The 15543-nt window shown below is 43.6% G+C and overlaps 1 protein-coding gene across 1 annotated transcript in view; it reads right to left on the bottom strand.

Moving 5' to 3' along the window:
• Positions 1 to 15543, bottom strand: part of TCERG1L (transcription elongation regulator 1 like) — a 272474-nt gene that overhangs the window by 149177 nt on the left and 107754 nt on the right. The gene's annotated exons all lie outside the window — the stretch shown is intronic.

Genomic DNA, 15543 nt, shown 5'->3' with positions numbered 1-15543 from the left:
GACAAAGTCACGTGACGTAACGCGTAGGGAGTGGCCGGGCAGATCAAAGCAACCGGAAGTGACGTAAGAGGCATCTACAATGCCATTCATTGCGCTCTGTAGCACCTTATTTGCTGATTTGTCCTGTTTTAAATGTAAAAGAACATTTAGCTTTCCTAATAAACCTATGGAGGATTTTTCTTTACCCCTATATGTGTTTTAAAAACCGGGAGACTGACAGTTAATCCAAAGTTCTGGAAACCTTCATCACCATTGAAAATACTTAATTGGCTTCCTCCTCATTGTACACCAAGAGGTCCTGTGAGATTAGGAGTTTGAATTATTGGATTCGATTCAAAAGGCTCATTTATTCCTTCTTTGAGGTAAGCGCTCTGTGAGCATTAAAGCGGAGGTTCACCCAAATAACATGTATATAAGATTGTATTCTTTATACTTCCACCATGTACAGTATGCCCTTTTTTTTTTATTTTGGCTCTACATAACTTATAATGGCTATTTTCCACCCGGTTTCCGGGTACTGATTCCCGCGGGAGTAGGCGTTTCTATGCAGAGGCGCAATGTCTCCTGGGACTTCACCCAGATGATTGAGGTCCTTGAGAAAAAGTTCCCCCCTGCGCCCGCCTATTGCGCGTCACGAGAGTCATAGAGTTTCTGAAAGTAGCTGAACTGCGAATCAGCTCTACACGGCGCACCGACTAGGAGCCTTGTAGAGCTGACTCCGCAGGTGCCGTATAGAGCCGACTCGCAGTCCGGCTACTTTTGGAAACTCTGGGACTCTCGCTCAGCCTGGCCGATGATTGGCTAGAGCAGATGGATTGAGAGCAGCGCAGCCATTGGCTGGCGCTGCTGTCAATCACATCCAGTGACGCGGCGCGCAGAGGGGTGGGGCCGAGTGATACAGCGAGCGGATATGGCCGCTCGCTGTATCACGGGAGCACGCCCGCAAGGACTCATCACCATGCAAGCTCTCTTGCATGAATGTGGTGAGTTCTTGCGGAAAGGACCAGAGACAGCCGCCGAGGGACCCCAGAAGACGTGGATCGGGGGCCACTCTGTGCAAAACGAACTGCACAGTGGAGGTAAGTATAACATGTTTGTTATTTTAAAGTACATTTTTTTTTCCTTTATTAACCCTTTAATGAGGAGGAACAGGAAGTAAGAGATTCAGACAAAGAAAAAAAAACATTTAGAAGGGAAATGGAAGGAAAAGGTAAGTGAACCAACAATGCACTAGCTTAAAGGAACCTATTTAGAAGAAACCTTTACAACCCCTTTAACCACTTGAGATCTGCGCTATGGTCGAAAGACGTCCACAGCGCGGCTCTCAAGTGCCGGGTGGACGTCCATAGACGTCCTGCTGTTGTTGTTCCCCGTGCGCGCTGCTGGGGGTGCGCAGCGGGGAAACAACGTGCCCGGCGCATCGCTCGGGAGCCGATGCGAGTGCCTGGCGGCTGCGATGTCCGCCAGACACTCGCGATCGTCGGTAACACAGCAGGACGTGGAGCTCTGTGTGTAAACACAGAGCTCCACGTGCTGTGAGGGAGAGAGGACACCGATCTGTGTCCCTTTACATAGGGACACAGCATCGGTCACCTTCCCCAGTCAGTCCCCTCCCCCCACACAGTTAGAACACACCCAGGGAATACATTTAACCCCTTCCTCACCCCCTAGTGTTAACCCCTTCACTGCCAGTCACATTTATACAGTAATTAGTGCATTTTTATAGCACTGATCGCTGTATAAATGTGAATGGTCCCAAAATTGTGTCAAAAGTGTCCAATACGTCCGTCGCAATATCGCAGCCCTGACAAAAAAATCGCAAATCGCCGCCATTACTAGTAAAAAAAAAAAAAACACATAAATCTATCCCCCATTTCATAGGCACTATAACTTTTGCGCGAACCAGTCGCTTATTGCGATTTTTTTTTTCTTACAAAAATACGTTGAAAAATACGTATCGGCCTTAACTGAGAAGAAAAATAGTTTTTTAAAAAAAAAATTGGGATATTTATTATAGCAACAAGTAAAAAAATATATATATATTTTTTTAAATTGTCGCTCTTTTTTTGTTTATAGCACAAAAAAATAAAAACCGCAGAGGTGATCAAATACCACCAAAATAAAGCTCTATTTGTGGGGAAAAAAGGACGCCAATTTTGTTTGGGAGCCACGTCGCACGACCGCGCAATTGCCAGTTAAAGCGACGCAGTGCCGGAAGCTGAAATTTCGCCTGGGAACGAAGGGGGTTTATGTGCCCAGTAAGCAAGTGGTTAAATACCTAGCAGATATTGTACGCCTTCCCTACTCTTTTGTAAACTAATTAAAACATTTTGGTCAGGAACACACTGTAACTTTTATCAACTGGAACTGGTAGAGTAATGCCAACAGATGGGTTGTTTAGTCTTTTCTAAAAGTCAATGCAAGCCAGGTATGTAGCGAAACGCATTACCTTTCCTCAGTTCTACTTTTTTTTTTTATGGCGCTCTCAACCATCACACAGCTGCTGAACAAAGAGCACCAAAACATAACTGAGATCTCGATTTGTTTGCTATCAACAAACCTCTCTAATGAGGTAAACTGATAGAACAAGAAAGGCCATAGAACAGAATTGTTTTTGCAATGTAGCAGGAGCGCTTGGCTGTTGTACAGCAGACAAATAGAAGGCTCGGGCACATCCCAGCTGTTCCACACCAGAAAGGAAAATTACACTGAAAACACTAAATCATTTCGGGAGCCAATGAACAGGTGGCAATGCGTTGCCTAAACAGATGGTGCTTTCTGTTTCATATTTCTATGTACTCACTTCAAATTTTCCAATCTATAGTCTATAACTTTTTTTTACCTTTGTTATTATGCCGTTTGCCACTCAATTTGATGAAGGAAAGGAAGTAGCTGCAAGGTTAATGAAATCTTTCTGTCTGCTACACTGCTGCAATTCGAACAGTCGCATTTTACACCGCTTTGTTTTATTTGAGTTGGGAAATAGAATAAAGAAAATAATAAGGCTTTCCTATCGGTAGTGTCGGTTGCTGTTCAATATGTAGACCACACTCTGCCAAAGTGCGATGTGACAGTTCATCTTAATTTTATCTGACAGATACAATTGAACTTGGGTACAACTTGGGAGATTTAAAGAGCCTTTTTGTCTAAAAGGATCTAAATGGAAAATAAGAAACATCTGGAATTGTCAAAGTTTGAACAATTGATCTCAGTTTTGAAATGGTCTCAGTGGGTAGACAGAGGTGCGGAACCCACTGTATATGCTAACGGAAGCAAGCCTTGAGCTATTCTTCACATCTGCTGACATCTGCCCTCTAATTCTTAAATAGGAACGGCAGTCTGCTCACATAACTTGTAATGAAAACATCTTTGCCAATTCTGCTCGGATGTGTATACCAGTCCATTGGCGTTCTTCATCCCCCGCCCTCCATGGCTGAATGGGTTACTGAAATTAATCGGGTTGCTGAGATGGAGGAACTGATTTATACTGCTGCAGATAACATTGCCAAATTCACTTCGCCATATGGGAAGCCTGGACAACCTTTAAAAGCTCTCAACCATACCGAGACCTTCTAGAAAGTGCAAAATAATATTCAGAGTGGAGCCATTTTGCCCCAGATCTGAAATGCAGATTCATGCATTGTACACACACGGTATAAAGTCCACCGGGAAAACCAAGGGGAAAACCGAGAACCTGCTCGGTAGCTTTTTCCCTCTACACACAGCCGGGTTTCCCGAAAGGAAGACTGCCATGAGAGCTTTGGTCGGGAAACCAGGCCGTGTGTATGCTCCACCACAGGTTTTTCCCATAGGGAAACTGCCGTGTTCTCTTTTTTCCCGCCGGGATTTCCAGTGGTTTTCCTGATGGTAAAACTGCAATGGAGATCACACACGGCTGGGATTCCCGGCCAAAAGCTCTCATGGCAGAATTCCTGCCAGGAAAACCGGTCGTGTGTATGCTACATTACGCTAATGGCGTGAAGTACCTAAGGGCCAGATTCACGTAGAATCGCGGCGGCATAATGTATGGTAGATACGTTACACCGCCGCAAGTTTTCATCGCAAGTGCCTGATTCACAAAGCACTTGCATGAAAACTTACGCCGGCGTAAGCCCGCGGAATTCAAAGGGGCGTGTGCCATTTAAATTAGGCGCGCTCCCGCGCATGCTCCGTTTTGAAATTCCCGCCGTGCTTTGCGCGAAGTGACCTCATTTTTTCGAACGTCGACGTGCGTAGCGTACTTTCGTATTCCCGGACGTCTTACGCAAGACGATTTTTTTTTTTTCAATTTCGACGCGGGAACAACGGCCATACTTTATACAGCACATATGTGTGCTGTGTAAAGTTAGGGCAGCTAAAACGACGACTAACTTTGCAACGGGAAACTAGACTAGCAGCGACGTAGCGAACACGAAAAACCGTCGTGGATCGCCGTAAGTACTAATTTGCATACCCGACGCTGGTTTACGACGCAAACTCCCCCCAGCGGCGGCCGAGGTATTGCATCCTAAGATCCGACAGTGTAATTCAATTACACCTGTCGGATCTTAGGGCTAACTATGCGTAACTGATTCTATGAATCAGCCGCATAGTTAGGAAGACCCTAAAACAGAGATACACCGTCGTATCTCTTTTGTGAATCTGGGCCTTAGTGTTTAGACCAGTGGATGCTGGAAAGGGTAGTTGGTGACTTCTGCACCCCCTCTCCTCATTAAGTTCTGTCCTCTTCCTCACCCTTCCCTTCTCCCCTCACTATTCTCCCATCCTTATGTGCATGATGTCATAAGCCTAGGCTTTTTACCAGACAGGAAACAGGAAGTGGAAATGTTTTACTATCCAAAGTTAAAAAACAACAAGGGAAGAAGATTTAATAGATGGAAAGTTGAATAAATTACAGAAGGTCCTCTTTAAAGCCAAAATAAAGTCATAGCAGAAACAGATATTCAGGCAGACATTGTAATAACCTCTACTTTCTAAGTCTTAGTTCCACTTTTCTGTTATAGTTGCTGCACAGTACATCTAAATATCACTGCATAGTTTACTATGCTTCAGTTAAGAATGAACACAGAAGCGATTAGTACAGATCACTCACTGTGTTCATTAATTCATCTATCCCAAATCATCCCCCGCAGCAGCGGGCAGGGAGGAGAGGGGAGAAGCGGAGCGGGCAGCATTGCAGTGGGAAATAGGCATGGCACAGGGTGATTTGGGTATGCCCAGGCACATCTGGCACACCCTGTGCACATGCCTATGATTACTAATAACAGGAAAAGACCAGCTGTTCTCATTGGGTACTAAATAGAGGGGTTTTCACAAAATAATAAAATAACTGTTATGCCTTGTACACACGACAGGTTTTCCCAACGGGAAAACTGTCATGTTTTCTTTTGGTCGGGAAAACCTGCCGTGTGTACAGTATGCTCCCCAGCAGTTTTCCCGACAAAAAAACTGTGGGAAAATTAGAACTTATTCTCTTTTTTCTTTTCGTGAATCGTGGAGTTTTTTCCCCCGCAGTTTTCCTATGGGGAAACACTGCTCTGGAGCATACACATGGCCGGTTTTCCCGACCAAAAGAAAACCGGCCATGTGTACACGGGAAAAACTGACCGAGCCGGTTCTCGGTTTTTCGGTATCTTGGTGGTCTTTTGACCGCCGAGAAACCCGATCGTGTGTATGCGATCATTAGGGTCAATTCCCTGACCATGAAGATTTTCATGTGGAGCTGCTTTTTTAACATGAACCTGTTTTTTTGCCAAAGAATCTTCCATTTACTGCCCTGCCCCTCCATTTATCTCTAGGAGCGAAAAGAAATACCTGGTACTTCCAGGTGTGGTGATCTAGTCAATAACCATAGCTCCCAACTGTCCCTGATTTCGAGGGACTGTCCCTAATTTGGAGCAATGTCCTGCTGTCCTGCTTTCCTCCTCATTTGTCCCTCATTTTGGTCTGATCTACTGTATATAGTTGTATATAAAATACACTTTTTATCCATCAAAAAGTGATTTCCAGCACTAAACCTTTCATCTGATTTCTAAATTGCTGCATTTGAAAATTCTAAAAGCCAATATAAAGGATAAATAGTGCTAAAAAAAAGCACTTATGGGTCTAACCAATCTTGTTTTCCTGGTGCCTCCATGGCAGCATACCAATGGTCATTGGTATGCTGCCATGGGTAGGCACCAAGAAAGGAAAATTACAGAAAGGTGAGTATTAAATGCTCCTTTTTTTTTGTACAATTCTCCTTTAAGGGGGCGTGGCAAGGGGTGTGTCCTATGCCTGCATACTTTTGTTGATTGGTGTCTCTCATTCCCATCTCAAAAATTTGGGAGGTCTGAATAACTACCCTTCCTTCCTCTTACATGACAGGCCTACATGGTGCTTTCTCTCCTCTCCAGGCAATACACAGAGCAAAATGAATGAGAAAGGATGATAACAAATGATCCTGCAAAGGCCAGCTCTTATGCCGCGTACACACGATCGGATTTTCCGATGAAAAAAGTCAGATGGACTTGTTTCATCGGAAATTCTAATCGTGTGTGGGCCCCATCTGACTTTTTTCCATCGGAGTAAAAAAATAGAACATGTTTTACATTTTCCCAATGGAAATTCCTATCGCCTGTGTGCAACTCCGACGGAGAGAAAACCCACGCATGCTCAGAATCAAGACGACGCATGCTCGGAAGCATTGAACTTCATTTTTCTCGGCTCGTTGTGGTTTACGTCACCGTGTTTTGGACAATCAGAATTTGTCTGACAATGGCCGGGATTCAGAGAGCAATTGCGCCTGCGTAACCATAGTTATGCAGCGCAATTGCTTACTTGCTCCGGCGTAACGAATGCTCCTGATTCAGGAACCTCGTTACGCCGACTGCAGCCTAAGATATGCGTGGCATAAGGCTCTTATGCCCGCATATCTTAGGCTGCATTCTTGCGATGGCCGCTAGGTGGCCTTCCCGTTGTGCTCAGCGTATAGTATGCAAATTGCATACTAACGCCGATTCACAACGTTACGCGAGCCCTGCGTATGCAGTTTACGTCGTTTGCGTACGGCGGTTTTCGCGTAAGGCTGCCCCTGCTATTAGCAGGGGCAGCCAATGTTACGTATTCCCGTCGTTCCCGCGTCGCAAAATTTGAACTTTACGTAGTTTGCGTAAGTGATTCGTAAATGGCGCTGGACGCCATTCACGTTCACTTTGAAGCAAATGACGTCCTTGCGACGTCATTTGCCGCAATGCACGTCGGGAAAGTTTCCCGACGGAGAATGCGCTCTACGATCGGCGCGGGAACGCGCCTAATTTAAATGATTCCCGCCCCCTACGGGATCATTTAAATTGTGCGCGCTTACGCCGGGCAATTTTAAAGAGCCCACACGCAATTTACGGAGCTACTGCTCCGTGAATCGCGGGTAGCGCAGTAAATTTGCGGGGGCGCAGGGCAAAAACGGTGCCCTGCGCCTACGTAAAAAATGCATAATTGTTACTGAATCTACCCCAGTGTGTTTGCAAGACTGATGGAAGTCAGCTTCATCGGAATTCCGATGGAAAATTAAATCGGATTTAATTCCACCGGAAATTCCGATCGTGTGTACGCGGCATAAAGAGAACCTGTCACTTTGTCCTTTATAACTCCAGTATAGACACACTTTAAGCAGAAACACTATATAAATATTAAAAACACAGGATCAGGTTTTCTTTTATCTACTACAACGACATTAACATAACAGAAAAAATATGTTGAGTTGACAATAGAGAGATGCAGCTCGTTGTGCTGAAGATTAAAAACTAAGACCATCTGGTGCTTACACAATGGGAACTAGGAAATGCTGCTTGCAGAATTTTTACATTTTTCTCAGATTTGTTTTTTTTATGTTGGCTAATTTGGTTTTCCGATGAAAGTTTGTACAGTCATCTCCTTACCAGCTCTGGGGAGATGTTATGTTTTCCCATTGGAAATGTTCTTCTGTGGATCTGAGATTTCTACTGGATTTTGTTATATCATAGGAAAAGGAGAATAAATAGAAATACTGGATAGAAGGAAGAGCAGGTGTTGCCTATATCATCCTTTCTCACCAGTAACAAATGACTCCAAATACTCCCTTGGTGATTATTAGCTTCTCTTACAACCGTTAATGACTGGCTCCTGCACGTACGTTGGCAGAATGGCAAGAATATTTACATTACTTTAAAATTCCCGCGGTGCGGTAGCATGTGCGCCGCCCCCTGCCGCGAACTCTGTGACCGTGCCCACGGGACCCGTGGACTCAATGTCCACCAGTGTACTGCAATCGGGTAACGGAGCTTCAAAACGGGGAGAGGCAAGTGTAAACAAGCATCTCCCCGTTCTGCCTAGTGACACTGTCACTGATAGTCTGTTCCCTCTCATCGGGAACAACGATCAGTCACGTGTCACTCATAGCCACACCCCCTAACGGTTAGAATCACTCCCTTTTTTTTGGGTGAGGGCGGGAAGGGTGGGGTATGTAAGGAAGGGGAAATCAAGAGGTAAGGGTGAAATATGGAAATAAAAATAAAAGTAAATTTAGAGGTGGGGGTAAGGTGGATTAACCACTTGATCACTGGGCACGTAAACCCCCTTAATAACCAGACCAATTTTCAGCTTTCGGTGCTCTCACAATTTGAATGACAATTACTCAGTCATACAACATTGTACCCAAATGAAATTTCCGTCCTTTTTTTCACACAAATAGAGCTTTCTTTTGGTGGTATTTAATCACCGTTGGGTTTTTTATTGTTTGCGCTATAAGAGAAAAAATTCTGTAAAAAAAATGAATTTTTCTCTGTTTCTGTTATAAAATTTAGCAAATTTTGTATTTTTCCTTCATTCTTTTGCATAAATGTGAAAGATGAAGTTACGCCGAGTAAATAGATACCCAACATGTCACCCTTCAAAATTGCACACACTCGTGGAATGGCGCCAAACTTCGCTACTTAAAAATCCCCATAGGCGATGTTGCAGGGTATTGTGGGGTATTGCAGAGTATTGTGGGGTATTGCAGAGTAGTGAGGGGTATTGCAGAGTATTGCACAGTATAGGTGTGTAGTATTGCACAGTATGGGGCAGGGATACCTGAGCAGGGATGGATGGCTGGATCTGTGACTGCATGTGTCACAGATCCAGCCCACAGCACTCGTGCTGCATCTGCTCTCTCCCCCCCTCTCCTCTCACACTGTACCGTTCGGTACAGAGAGGGGAGGGAGGAACCCCTTTGTTCACAAGTTTACAAGTGATCGCTCCGTCATTGGACGGAGCGATCACGTGGTAAACCGCCGCTATCAGCGGCGATTTACAGTGGTCAGTGATGTGCCGGGTCCGTGATGTGCGGGAGCGCAATTCTGGGAGGACGTCCATGGACGTCCTCCCAGAGTTAAGCAACCGCCTTGTAGATGTATATCGTCTATAGGGCGGTTGTTAACTGGTTAAGGTATTATTTTTAGTATAACTATTAAAGGGGAAGATAGATATAGATACGTTCTTTGGGTTGTAATAAGATTATGATTATGTACTCCCTCTTTTTCTTGATAATTACTCTTTTCTTGGATATAAAAAATAAAAATAAAAGATAATAATAAAAAAAAGAATCACTCCCTAGGACACACTTAACCCCTTCAGCGCCATCTAGTGGCTAACCCCTTCACTGCGAGTGTCATTTTCACAGTAATCAGTGCATTTTTATAGCACTGATCGCTGTAAAAATTACAATGGTCGCAAAAATGTGTCAAAAGTGTCAGATGTGTCTGCCATAAAGTCGCAGTCATGATAAAAATCGCTGATCGCCGTCATTACTAGTAAAAAAAAAAAATATAAAAAATGCCATAAGCTACCCATATTTTGTAGATCTATAACTTTTGCGCAAACCATTCATTATACGCTTTTTGCGTTTTTTTTTTACCAAAAATATATAGAAGAATACGTATCGGCCTAAACTGTGGAAAATGTTTGTTTTTTTATAGATTTTTTGGGGGAATATTTATTATAGCAAAAAGTAAAATATATTACATTTTTTTTCAAAATTGTCGCTCTATTTTTGTTTATAGCGCAAAAAATAACTGCAGAGGTGATCAAATACCACCAAAAGAAAGCTCTATTTGTTGGAAAAAAAGGACGTCAATTTTGTTTGGGAGCCACGTCGCACGACCGCGCAATTGTCAGTTTAAGATATATAAATAGATTGATAGATAAATAGGTAGATATACAAATAGATAGATATATAGATAGATAGATAGATAGATAGATACAGTCAACTAGATAGATAAATAAATAGACACAGTCAACTAGATAGATAGATAGATAGATAGATAGATAGACACAGTTAACTAGATAGATCGATATATAGAGATAGATAGATAGATAGATAGATAGATAGATAGATAGATAGATAGATAGATAGATAGATAGATAGATAGATAGATAGATAGATAGGGCCAGATTCTCAAAGAGTTACGCCGGCGTATCAGCAGATACGCCGACGTAACTCCGAATCTAAGCCCGTCATATTTTTAAGTGTATTCTCAAACTGAGATACACTTAAACATGCCTAAGATACGATGGCCTGCGCCGTCGTATCTTAGGGTGCAATATTTACGCTGGCCGCTAGGTGGCACTTCCATTGAGGTCGGCGTAGAATATGCAAATGAGTCGTTACGCCGATTCACGAACGTACGCTTGCCCGTCTCAGTAAATTTACGCCGTTTCCGTAAGAGATACGCGGCGTAAAGATAAAGCTGCCCCCTAGGTGGCGTAGCCGATGTTAAGTATGGCCGTTGTTCCCGCGTCGAAATTTGAAAATTTTACGTTGTTTGCGTAACTTGTCCGTGAATGGGGCTGGACGCCATTTACGTTCACGTCTAAACCAATGCACGTCGGGAAAGCACGGTAACATGCTTAATTTAAATGATCCACGCCCCCTACCCGGATCATTTGAATTAGGCGGGCTTGCGCCGGGGGGATTTACGCTACGCCGCCGCAACTTTACAGGCAAGTGCTTTGTGAATCAAGCACTTGCCCGTAAAACTTGCGGTGGCGTAACGTAAATGTGATACGTTACGCCGCCGCAGATCTACGTGAATCTGCCCCATAGACTCAGACAACTAGATAGATAGGTAGATAGATAGATATTTTTGTTCATAGCGCAAAAAATATAAACCGCAGAGGTGATCAAATACCACCAAAAGAAAGCTCTATTTGTGGGGGGGGGGAAAAGACAATTTTGTTTGGGAGCCACGTCGCACGACCACACAATTGTCAGTTAAAGCGACGCAGTGCCGAAACGCAAAAAGGGCCAGGTCTTTTACCTGCATAATGGTTCGGGTCTTAAGTGGTTAAAGCATCCACACGACCGTTTTTCGCGACGAGAAAAACGACGACGTGAAAAAAATAGAGCATGTTCTAAATTTTAAATGCCCATTTTTCTCGATAAGAAAAATGCTCGGGAGCCTACACACGAACGTTTTTAATGACCATTTTAGAAAATGTAATTTTTCTCGTCATGAAAAACGGTCGTGTGTACGCTTTATTAGAGTTACATAAACCCTCCATAATGAAAGGAGCCTGTCTTCATAAAAAGCCTAAATTGAATCCTAAAAATCTCTTAAAAGTGATTCACCTAAAAGCATTACCTAGCCTACCTTGATCCAGTGCCACTATCATCACTAGAGAAAGAAAACTGGGAAAAAAGCGTTAACTCTTCCCCACTCTATTCAAACCTAAAAAATGAAATGTAGGCACTAGTTAGACTTTAGGAGCTATTTTCTTCCAGGAGTCTTTAATCTATACAAGAGATTAGAAGAAAGCAGTTCAGAGTTTACACCACTTATTACATTTAAAGTCTTTACGTGGAAGGTGAAAAAATGCGCTATTGATTTTTTGTAAATTGCTCTTCTGTGAAAAGAAGTGTGCAGTAGAACTTTCACCACCAAACAATAAGCCAGGATGAGAGATGGAGAGCGGATCTTTCAGAGCACATCAAGAATACCTCTCTACTTCACATCCACACCTGAGGATAGCGTGAAAGAACAGTTCCTGCCAGAAGGCAACGACACAAGGGAAACGTATCCTAGCTGGCAATGGTTACATGTACTGAACATTCAGATACCAAAAAAAATAATTGTTGCCTACCTGTCACTGCAATAAAAAAAGATCATTTCTGGTGGGAGAGACCAGGAACATGTAAGCAGGGGAGTCAGGATTAGTTTAGAAAAAACATGGCGTGGAGTGTTTTTCCCTTGATCAGACCCTGCAGGTCTGGCATGAATTATAAGGTTGGATCCTATTGATTTTTGTGTGGGGTTTGCCCTTATAAGGATACTATCGTTTTTTATGTTTTTGTTTTTTTAAACAAACATGTCATACTTAGCTCCACTGTGCAGTTCGTTTTGCACAGAGTGTCCCCGAACATCCTCTTCTGGAGTCCTACGGCGGCTCCTCCCCGCAAGAGCTAACCGCCACTGGGAAGCTCTCTCCTGAAGGGGTTACCTTGCGGGCGCGCTCCCGTGTGATACACTCGGTGGCCATAGCCGCCAAGTGTATGACTCGGCCCCGCCCCCCGGCCCACCATGACATTGATTTGATTGACAGCAGCGGGAGCCAATGGCTATCATCCAATGAAGATCCGACTAGAGCTCGGGGGAAGCAACGCAGGATCGTGCCCAAGGAGATTCAGGGCTCAGGTAAGTAAAACAGGGGCTCGGGGGGGGCCAGTGACTGCAAGGTGTTTTTTCACTTTAATGCATCCTATGCTAACACAAAGCTTTACAACCCCTTTAAAATCCATACCAAACATGAAGGGCCTGGGATGAATTAGGAGAAACCCATTCTGTTACTTTTTTTTATATATATATATGCATCTATATGAGGTCCTCATCTAGGATAAGGGTCTGGTATAGATAAAGGGAATCCCCACCAATTTTCTTCTTATGAAGTGACTGGGAGCTGTCATTTACTGTCAATTTAACCACTTCCCACCCATAGGCCGTCATATGACGCCTTGGATTTGCGTGGTGATATCTGAATCATGGGTGCAGCTACAGGCATCATCCAGATATCATCGTTTTCAGCTGGTGATTCCCTGCGCCATAAGAACAATCATATCGTCAGTTCAGCCACTTGATCGTTCTTACAGGAGGAGGGAGGGGACATCCCCCTCCCGCTGCCCTCTGGTGCTTCTCCCGGCTCGTCCCTGTGATCGGCGAGCCGGAGAACAAATTGGTCATCGCCGGAAGTTGAACATAGAGATTGCCGGTGATCAGATGGTCCGCAGTCATCTCTATGGCCCTCGGAGGCCCGAGCGCGATGGTATGATGTCACGTCCAGGCCGGTGGAAGTAAACAAGGCCGGGGATGTGACTGGAAAGGCAGCGAGAGTGTTTTATTTTTTATCTCAGCCTTTCCAGCCTGAAGGAGAGATGTGGTGGTCTACGCACTATTCCTATTACAAGGGACATTTACATTTCTTGTAATAGGAATAAAAGTGATAAAAAAAAAATCTTTAAAGAGAAAGTGTAAAAAAATTTAAATAAAAGTAAGATAAAGAATAAAAAAAAAAAGCGTGCTCACGCACAGAAGCAAACGTCACGGCCACATATGTAAACATCGTTCAAATCACAAATTTGAGGTATTGCAGGTGCGTTATAGCGAGGGCAACAATTCAATCCCAAGGTCTCCTCTGTAACTCTAAACAGGTAACCTGTAAAAATGTTAAAACATCACCTATGGAGATTAAGTACCAAAGTTTGGCGGCATTCCACGAGTGTGGGCAATTTTAAAGCGTGACATGTTAGGTATCTAAATACTCGGCGTAACATCATCTTTCACATTATACAAAAAAATTGAGCTAACTTTACTATCTCCCCCCCCCCCAAAAAAAAAAGCGTTTAAAAAAAACTTTGTACAAATACCGTGTGACATAAAAAGTTGCCGACCGCCATTTTATTCCCTAGCATCTCTGCTGAAAAAAAAACATATATAATGTTTGGGAGTAATTTTCTAGACGAAAAAAATATGATTCTTACATGTAGGAGAGGAGTGCCAGAATTGGCCCGGATGGGCACACCCTGTTCTTTGTAGTTGTCAGTTTTGCTGAAGTAAGTTGTATATATGGTACAGAGGTGCCACTTCACAGGCAGAGTCAGGTCATTTTTCTGCTGAAGCCTGCTGTCAGCTGATATCATAGAGTCAGTCCAAAACTGGGCAAGATTGCAACAATGAAGTCAGGGTCCGTTCACATGCCTGGACCTGCACCAAGCTAAGCCTCTTAGCAAGCCACCGAGAGCCTGAGCTGGTTGCCCCCTCCACAGCCTAGTGTTCCAGTGAGTAAGGAGGGGGCAGAGCAGAGAGCCGATGACTGACAGTCACCAGCTCTCTGCTCAGGAAGCTCTGAGAACCGAGCGATCTGTGGTGTTAGATCGCTCAGTTCTCAGTGTTAGAGCTGGCAGGGGACAGATGCAGCATCAGACCAATCCTGCATCCACCCAAGTAAGTATGATTCTAATTTTTTTTTTAAAAAGTCCATACTTCTCTTTTAAGCATTACTAAAATCACTGCTCCCTGCCAAACTGAGCTTTTAACGTTTTTGCATTAGTAACCTTACCCACAGGGCAGTTCTCAGCCCCAAGCCATTTGTTTGACCAACTGTTACCTATTAGCCTAGAAAATGCCATTACTGTTTTTTAACATTCATCTCTCATTGGGTTCAGATTCGGCACATGAAATTCAGCAATGCTCGCCAACCCAACCTTGAACCAAACCCAGGTTAATTTGGCTCATCTCTAGTAATCAGTTACACTGTTTTATTAATTATGTCAAGGACTTTTTAGAGCGCCGTCAATTTAACCACTTGCCGACCGCCCACCGTAGTTTTACAGCGGCAGGTCGGCTGCGCAAAATCACATAATATTATGTGATTTTGCATTTGATTCACTAGTGGCTCGCCCCTGGTGCCGACGTGCGTGCCTGGTGGGCGCGATCACCATTGGGCACCCGCGATCGCTCTTTACAGAACGAGAACCGGGAGCTCCCGGTCCTTTCAGGGGGAGAAATGACTGATTGCATGTTCATACAATGTATGAACAGCGATCTGTCATTTCCCCTAGTCAGTCCAACCCTCTCTTCAGTTAGAACACACCTAGGGAACATAATTAACCCCTTCCTCGCCCCCTAGTGTTAACCCCTTCCCTGCCAGTGAAATTTTTACAGTAATCAATGCATTTTTATATCGCCATAAAAATGCCAATGGTCCCAAAAATGTGCCAAAAGTGTCCGAAGTGTCCGCAGGTTGCAGTACCGATAATAATCGCAGGTCGCCGCCATTACTAGTTAAAACATTTTTTTTATAAAAATGCCATAAAACTATCCCCTATTTTGTAGACGCTATAACTTTTGCGGAAACCAATCAATAAACGCTTATTGCAATTTTTTTTTACGAAAAATATGTAGAAGAATACGTATCGCCTAAACTGAGGAAAAAAAAATTTTAATATATTTTTGGGGGATATTTATCACAGCAAAAAGTAAAAAATATTTTTATTTT

The sequence above is a fragment of the Rana temporaria genome, chromosome 8 (genome assembly GCF_905171775.1).
Source record: "Rana temporaria chromosome 8, aRanTem1.1, whole genome shotgun sequence".
Taxonomy (NCBI): Eukaryota; Metazoa; Chordata; class Amphibia; order Anura; family Ranidae; genus Rana; species Rana temporaria.
This window is presented reverse-complemented; position numbering and strand designations above follow the sequence as displayed.